Raw genomic sequence first — 9,259 nt, 5'->3', positions numbered from 1 at the left:
AGACCTAGGCTAGGTAGAAGAGTACATTTCTTCGGTGTCTGTGAAATAATGTATTAGATGGTGGAGTGCTACATATATCTTTGCACCTTATACATACATACATACATACATACATACATACATACATACATACATACATGCATACATGCATACACACACATACATACATACATACATACATACATACATACATACATACATACATACATACATACATATGTATTTAATCTCTATTTGTTTGTGATTGGTTCTTATATATATTGTTGACGTTATCTACAAAATGTCGTTCAGAAAAGGTCAGTTGGGGATAGGAGAGTTTCGTTCTAACGTCGGGGCGTTGCATCGCCCACATGTTGCTTCTCGAAAGGGAACTCACCAAAGAGTCAATGTATAGTATGTGTGGTATTGATTGAATTAGAACTTTCTGCCAAATCATTCGACTTTAAAAAAAATTAAGTTGATTACGATTTGAAAGTTTGCTGACCTGGAGATGTTCTGTTGAGAAAATAAATGCTTCTTAAGGCCAGTTTTGTTGATACTAGGCTTGTATTCATGTGTATTTGGACACTTTCGTTGATATTATTTGAAGTGTTGTGAAGTATGATAATCTATAATATCGATCTCTCGGGAAATATTTTTTTCTGGTTTCAATCTTGTTGCTCAGTTAGATTTTATTGATATTTGTAATGTTTATATATGGATGGATTTTTTATATGGGTGGATTCAACAGTGTATAGTAGGCTAGTAGCCATATTTTAGTGCGCCCTCAAACCTAATGGTGGAATTACCGTGTCTGTTAATTGCCATAAAGTCACCTGACCGAGTTCTTTGCGGCAACAGGAGCTAGCATCAAAATTTGTTTTCTTATCTGCCGCTGAGGGCGGTTTTACTCTCGACAAAACTTCAAATTGCAAGTTGAGCCATGATACCAGTAGCCGCAGTGAGGGAGACGTTGTTTCGTGATGGCTCATCATGATTCACTGTGCACTTATGTGTTGACAGGGTATATGCTCTTTTACCTCCACTTGATTTGGAATTACCACTCATTCATTCATTCATTCATTCATGAAGTGATGCTCAATGATCTGGGTAGAATGGATTGTAAATAATTTTACCTTGTAGGTAAAGAGACGCAAATGAAGGAAATAGGGAAAGGAAAGCAGGCAAGAGTAATGGAAAAATATAGGCAGGAGATTTGTGGGTTTTTTTTGTATTTTGTGGCTGATGTTTGATATGTAATATTTTGACGTTTGAAATAAAAGCATTGATGCTGCAATGACTCTTGTCACGTGATCAACAATATTTATTTTCCAGTCCGAGTCGTTGAAAGAACTTCAATTGATTGAAGAAGTTTTTTGAAATTCAAAAGATAGATTAAGAACGCAAAGAAATTTCTGAAATTACTCACAAATATCACTAAACAACCAAGTAATACTCTGACGATACCAATTAAATTAAAGTTTAGCTACATGTAGATTATTTGAGGAACATGGACAACCAATACACTGAACCTTCAAAATTAAAATTGCGTGACTGTCCATTATTCCCATACTGTCTGAAAAAGGGTAGGACTTTTGTAGCCCCCCCCCCCTCCCCCACCACCACCACCACCATCACCACTAAAAACAACATAATGACCACCACCACCACCACCACCACCAGTTTCTAGCCCCTCACTCCCCCCCCCCCCCGTTTACCTTCTCATCAGCCCACGCCTCCAAGGTTGAGATCCTTATTTCGAATAGTCCATATTTAGTTTTATATTTTCTGACGGAATTGTACATTAACGTTGTGATCAGGAAATTTAATAAATTTCACCAAATGGAGTGAAACTAAACTGAAGTGTAACAGATGGGAGGAAAGGTGTCGCAGTCATTTTCTTAGCCACATTGAGTGTTGCGCAGATCCGTGCATTTGTATAGTCATCGAAATAAGTGACGACTCTGGTACGCTGAAGTAGGTGTCAAAATTTAATGTGTACGCTAGGCACAACACGTTATTCCCTGTTCAAAGAAGCGAATATACAAACTGGCAATTATATGAATACGAAACGAAAACAAGCTATAACGTGTGTCGCCGATATTCGCTTGTCAGATGTAGTTACCCAGGCTCTTACCGTTAAGCGTTAGGGATCCATTCAGCGCGACATTTGACCAGTTGCCCTACATCTGCTTGGAGTGGAGCCCTCAACGGGTTACAAACGAGACTATGCCAGATCGCGTCACAGTGATGGCTCTGAGCGGACGGCACTCGATGCACTCAGCTCACTTACAAGAGACTGAGCATTTTCGTCTTTGAAACCCCTTCTTTTGACTGTAAGTACTTACGACATTTTTTTTATACTGTTAGAAGTAATTTTATACACCCAAGTTCATCAAAAGAATGATCGTTAGCACATTGTAATAAATTCATGCAGGCCACTTACTTCCGGATTTAAAGTTAAATTCTTAAAATACGTCTAGGATTATAATTTCTCATCAATATCTGTTCTAATCGGTGGATACCAACTCTGTGGCTCATCAAGTTTAAAAATTTCACTTATTTTATGCTGTGATCACTATTGTATAAGTCGAAATTCCGGAATATTACATGTATACTTCGCAATACTACTAGTATTACTAATCGTATCTAGGCTAGGGAGTAATCCTTATAAAGCCCCCTAACTTAATACCAATCTTACTGTTGCCAATAGTCCAACATGAAACTGAACGACATCGCTATTTACTATGATAGATTTTGTGTGTGGATATTTGCAGTTGGGAAATAATGTTACAAATTACTATAAACGAGTGTGTGTGTGTGTGTGTGTGTGTGTGTGTGTATGTTTGACTTATGATTTATTAAGTACTGTTACCTGACAGTTGTTTGCTATATGCCACACTACACACTGATAACATCTAGGAGATAAGCACAATTGAATGAAATTGACACGTGTCTCCCAGAGGCTAGGTAACCAGCTATATTTGGTCAAAGGTAACACAGAGATGGAGTAGTCATGGAGCAACAGTTTTGCACACAACTAGAATCATTTCTGTACATTTGATTTCTGGTTCCAAGATACATTGCATGAGACGGCATCACTGATGTTGTTACACTACTAGGCTTATGGTGTCTATATTACACTGGATTGTGAACTGATGGAAAGACATTTTGACCTGTTTAATCATGAATAATGAATGATTTTATAGAACAAAGCCAACAAACCATTAATGAAAAAATGATTAAAGTGGTAAACCCAGGACAGGGTACTGTCATGGTTAGGTGACACCCCACCCTCCACGATTAGGCAAGCATGTGCCAACCCCCTGCTGTTGTATAGGGAGATATATGATGCATCTTAGAACTAACACAAGGTCTGTTTAGGGGCTGCTATATTTCAGCCCATATATTTGAATAAATCTTTTAATCTTAATATTTACTTTCTCACCATAGAGGGCGCCACACACCCTGCTGCAGCTATTTTGGTGTCACTTCATGTGGCTGACAGCCAGAGACAAAATTTTAACATGGCATCATCATCATTTCAAGAAGCTCCACACAGCAATGAAATGGCAGCTCAGACACCACCTTTATTTGTTGCTTTCTTGTCAAAAATATCAGAGGAAATTGATGATGGTGAGTTACGTTCTGCTTATGCGATTTGCCTCTCCAATACAACAGGAAATCTGTATTGCCTGATGTTGTCATGTACTTGAGGGTTACATGCAAAGGGTGCAATCTGTAACTTTAGTGGTACACATTTGTGTTCAAGCTCGGGCGGTAAAAAGTAATTACTTCACGTCTGTTCCTTAGACTGTCTACACGTACTAATGAAAAGCAATATGTACCAGTGTTTACTTGCACTGGTTTGTGTGCATACCATATTTGAACTGCAATGCAATATCAAAAACATTATTTCATACCTGCATGTAAATGAGGGCATGACCGGTTCTCACACGATTGCACAGTATAACTTAAACTGAACTTTGCTCTTTCAATTCGGATAAACATCAATCTGATTAAAATCCGATGTGGTGAAAGTGGCTAGATGTCCTTATTTACCTCTATTCATCGTGTTGTGACGTTTGTTTTGTTCGGAGTGATCGAAGGCGGCGATCACTCCGAACAAAACAAACATCACAACACGATGAATAGAGGTAAATAAGGACATCTAGCCGCTTTCACCACATCGGATTTTAATCAGATTGGATAAACATATAACAGAATCTAGTGCTATGTGTGTGACAGTGTGGGCACTCAGGGGTATTCGCACTTGTGCTTGCAGTGTTTTCTATTACACTTTCACTCCTATCACTACTCTCATGAAATTATCTCCTCAGAGAACACTGTAAGTGCTTGTGCAAATACACTACTGAGTACCCACTTGCACTTGCTCATAATTGGGCTCTGTCATACTGTTGGCTATATGTTAGGATACTATAGTTTGTTGGTTTGATACAATAAAAATAAATCAATGTGAAAAAAAGGAATGGGCTGAAGTGGATAAAGAGATAACACATAAACACAGTTCAAAGAAGCTTTTATTAATAAAGGATGACAATAGGGAACTTGCAATCCGGACTGAGCATGCTCAGAAGCAAAGGACTATGGGATTATCTGGGGTTTTCGTAATACATAATCTGGAGTTACCGATAAAATAAACCTCCCACAAAGGTCAGGGTGACTATGAATTGATTATGTATCTGTGGTTACAAACAATATAACAATATTGTTTATGATACTAATCGATTAGTATTTATTATCACATTTCCCACGATGCAACATTCAACATGGCGGGTTTGCAAGTTCGCTATTGGGTGTGCTTATCAACTATGTCTATGTGTAAAAATCACTTCATTTTGAGTTGTTTACTCACTTTTTGCAGCATGGTTTATTTCATTGTTACCTTTGAAGCATACTGTGAATTTTATAAAGTTGTCATATGGATGGCAATTGGGGTATTTATTTTGAATTTTTATTTTATAAAACAATTTTACCATGTTTTCCAACTTGGAAAAACAATCTGAAATGGCATTGACCAAGTCCATGTTTGTACATCAATAAATTGCAAATAGCTAAAAAGTATGTAAATATCAGAGTTTTTACCCATTTTTCTGATGTTTAGTAGTTTATTGATGTAGAAACAAGACTTAGTCGATGCAGATTTACATTGGTTTTTACTTACCTATAAACAAGGCAAAGTAGATGTTGTGTCACATTTTTTAAAGTAGAAAAATATAATAAGTTGTTTTATTAATTAAAAATCCAAAATGGATACCAAATTCTCACCCTCATTGCTACTTTAAGAATGTTGTAGACACAAAAATCAAATTCCGTTTTTCTATTTCAGAAACTTTCCAGGCAATGAAGAACCTATGTGTACAGAGAATGTCTGAGTCAGAATTGGAAGCGATGAAAGAGCCATTTGATTTGCTTATGGCTTTGATGAACCATGGCCTTCTATCAGATGTTAATATTGAGGTGCTTAAACAGATGTTGATCAAAGTGGCAAGATTTGACTTGAAGGAAATGTTGGATAAATACTTTTACCTGAACAGTCCCCCAACGTTGTCAGGTACGTTTTAAACAAAAGTGTTGATATCAAATTGTCCAAATTCCAATGTTATGTCAACTGTGTTTTTTTTTAAAAATTAAAAAAAAAATAGTGTTAGGAATTGCTCCCAGCGATTTTCTTTTTATGCAGACATATAAAGATTGATAAGTGATGATATTTACAATAACATGTCATAGAAAAGGGTCATAAAGAAAGTATTTAGAGAATGGTGTGTTTTTAAGTTAAATGTCATTTTATTTTTTGTTGCATCACATTATTCAGAATTCTTAATTGGATTAAACCTACTTAAAAATTTTGAATATCATAGAAACATTTTAATATGATTATAAAATAAAATAAAGTCAAAAACTGGTAAATTTACGGACTTTGCTCCCCTATAAAGCTTCACTTGCTGCAGTTAGACCATTGTTTGGAAACTGTTTTGCTAGCTATAATGACTTACTTTGTAATATCGTACACGCAACACAGTATTGAGTCACTTGTGGCTAAATATTTTTGTGTAGCAGTACACATAGTATGGTGCAATAAATCCAATCAAATTGATTTTTGGGTCCAAATCCAAAATCAGCACCCCAGTGAATCACGATTCCAGCTTAATATTGCTATACTACTTATAGATAAAATAGACTTCTAAATGACATGTACAATGTCTAATTATCAGTATTTTAACAATTTTCAGTGAGTATAGGTTATATTGTTTGTTGGCCAATTACAAATATAATGCCTTAGTTACAGAATATGAAAGTGGCCATATGGATGAGGATTGGGGTATTTATTTTGGATTTCTGATTTATAAAAATATTTTATCATGGTGTCCTACTTGAAAAATCAATGTGAAACAGCGTAGACCAAGTCTGTGTTTGTAACTTAATACAGTATAAAAAGCTAAAAACTGTGTAAAAAGGTTTGTTATTGTATGTACAATAACAAAGATTTTACACATTTATCAGTCCTTTACAATTTATTGAGTTACAAAAATCAGACTTGGCATATGTTGTTTCTCATTGATTTTTCAAGTAGGATGCCCTGATAAAAATGTTTTATAAATTAAAAATCCAAAAGAAATACCCAATCCTTATCCATATGGCCACTTTAAGTATTGATGTAATGTTTGATTTTTGCAGCTTTTGGTATAAGTGGTACTGAATGGTTGATAAAACATCTACAAAGTGTATATACAAAATACTTTACCAAATTCCAGCCATTGTTCTGGAAGGAAGACCGTACCTTGAATCTGACAGACAACTACACCAAGCTACAAATTATGGCAATTGACCAGAGGGGGTTGGAAAAGAGACTTGAATTTTCTCAGTTCAAACTTCTCGATGAACCCCTCATATTTGGTACTTCATCATATGGTTACAAAACAAGAAGATTACGAATTGAAGGATTACCAGGGATAGGTAAAACCATGTTTTGTAGAAAATTGGCCTACGGTTGGGCTTGCGGTAACCTACCTGAATACAGAATACTTTTTTTGCTAGATGCAAAACAGATTAGAGCAAATGTGATGGTAGATATTGTGTTTGAGCAATTGCTCCCTGATGATATAAGTATGAGTCGGGAAGAGTTGTATAGGATTATACAGGGAAATGAAGAACGGGTTTTGTTTGTCATTGATGGGTTAAATGAAGTAAACAAAAGTGAGATAGATAAAACACAGGTCAGTAAATTAATAATTAAGAAAATAATGTCAAGAACCACATCTATAATCACAACAAGAATCCATGAATGTGACAAACAACTCCGAGAGAGTGATTCACATTTTCGTATCCTAGGTTTCACAAAAGATGCTTTTGTGGAATACATAGATGGGTTCTTTAAAGATGATACTGGGGCGGCCTGTAAGTTCAAGTCAACCATGCAGAAAATTAATGCTTTTTCTAGCAACGAGGATAATGTTTTACGTGGCCCTTTACATGCAGCCCATCTCTGTCAGTATTGGGTAGATCACAAAGATGATGGTAAATTTCCATCAACTCTAACAGACATATATTCTGAAATCCTCAATGGTATCTTACTGCGTTACTGTGCTATAGCCAACATTACTCTTGTCAATGATGAAGTGCCATCCCATGTGAAAACAACAGTAATATGCAAATTAGGTGAATGTGCATATTCACATTACCTTGAGGGTGACATAATGTTTGAAGTAAATGCTATTGAGCCAGAATGGCTTTTATCAGTTGGGTTGTTGGTCAGGGATCCAGGCCTGTCTCGAACAAGGCCAAGGAGACTCTGCTACTTCTATCTTGAAACATGGATGGAGTATTTTACTGCTTTGCATATTGTAAGGCGTATAAAGGAAGGCACTTCCTTGGAGGAATTTCAGGTGTTATTTGACGATATCCAGCAGCATAAACATGTGTTGTTTTATATTATTGGTCTACTCAAACAGGAAGCAGGTCAAGTGTTTCAAAAACTGGGTAACGCAATGGTTCAGTTGTTTGCAGAAAAGCCAAATGAACTCTCTCATCTCTTGTCAGTACTGTTCAATCTTCTCTTTGAAAGTGGTGACTATAAGCCATATTTGAAGTTAATTCAGCCTTGTATTCCACAAGTGCTTATGTTTACATGGCGACTGCCTCCACATGGTTGTTACTTTTCTGTTGAAGCTGAGACACTATCTTTGCAACATGGAATAGTTTGCAATTTATTCTATGATGCCCCGCTTCGTGTCTTGCTTGACTTGTTGGAGTATGAGCACGGTATGGTTGATAGTGGTACCAGGTATAGGAGATATCTTGCAATAGATATAGATAGTCTTGATTCGACTGACCTCTTGCATCTAGCTAAAGCCCTTGAGAATAACCTGTTTAGTCTTAGGAGTTTGACATTGATTGGGTCTTTAACAAAATCTTCCCACAAACTGCAACCTCTCCAAAGCATGCTGAGTAAAACAGAGGCTTTACAAGACTTAGTGATTAGTGTTGTTGTAGATTTTGTGACAGAGGTTGTTGAGCAAGAAGGTGTAGAGGTGATGTTGAGTCATTATCAATGTTTGTTGAAGAGTTTGACACAAAATCCACACATTTTTAGTCTTTCAGCAAAACTGTACTTTCCTAAGTTCACAGGATATACGTGTTGTCAACGCTTTGTAAATGGTGTACAGACCAGTGTGTTTGACTTAGGCAAATGTACAGGACCAAGGATTGTCAACTATTTCTGTTGGGGATTTGACAGTTCAGGGCTAAACAACATAGCGGACTTTGTCAAAAACTGTCAATCGACCGCATCATTGAAATGTTGTCTTGGATTTGCAGACACTGTTGATTGTGAAGGTCGGTCGTACAGAGCTCTCAGGAATGCCCTTTTAGACCCAAGTAGGAGTTTGCATTCCTTGACACTAGGGGTTACAAAGTCAGATGGCTTGATATGTGATGATGTAATGGAAGATATAGTGAGGATTCTGGAGACAAACGCCACGTTGTCAGAGCTAGAATTGTGTCTTTGTGCCAGGAACATTGCCAGTTTGAGTGATCTTGTTGGAAGTAATAAGTGTTTGAAGTCACTGACATGTCATGTACCAGCTGATACCTTAGATAATAAGGACCCTTATTCTGCATTCAGTAGATTGCCAATGGAATTAGCCAAAAACAAAACCCTGGAGAATTTTAATCTCAAAATGTGTCGGTCAATGATGTTTCAGTTTCATTCCGCACATGAACAGGCCTCATATCAAGACCTCGTTCTGTCATTCAGTAA

The 9,259-nt window shown here is 36.7% G+C and overlaps 1 protein-coding gene across 1 annotated transcript in view; it reads left to right on the top strand.

Annotated features, from left to right (window-relative positions):
- LOC144445814 (transient receptor potential cation channel subfamily A member 1-like) overlaps nucleotides 1–106 on the top strand; it is a 28,350-nt gene extending 28,244 nt beyond the window's left edge. The window contains exon 25 of the mRNA XM_078135454.1: nucleotides 1–106. This exon is cut by the window's left edge and continues 354 nt beyond it. The gene's annotated coding sequence lies outside the window, so the exon portion shown is untranslated.
- The last annotated feature ends 9,153 nt before the right edge of the window (nucleotides 107–9,259 follow it).

This window comes from Glandiceps talaboti, chromosome 14 (genome assembly GCF_964340395.1).
Source record: "Glandiceps talaboti chromosome 14, keGlaTala1.1, whole genome shotgun sequence".
NCBI lineage: Eukaryota > Metazoa > Hemichordata > Enteropneusta > Spengelidae > Glandiceps > Glandiceps talaboti.
Note: the sequence above shows the minus strand (reverse complement) of the source record. Positions and strands in the feature narration are given on the sequence as shown.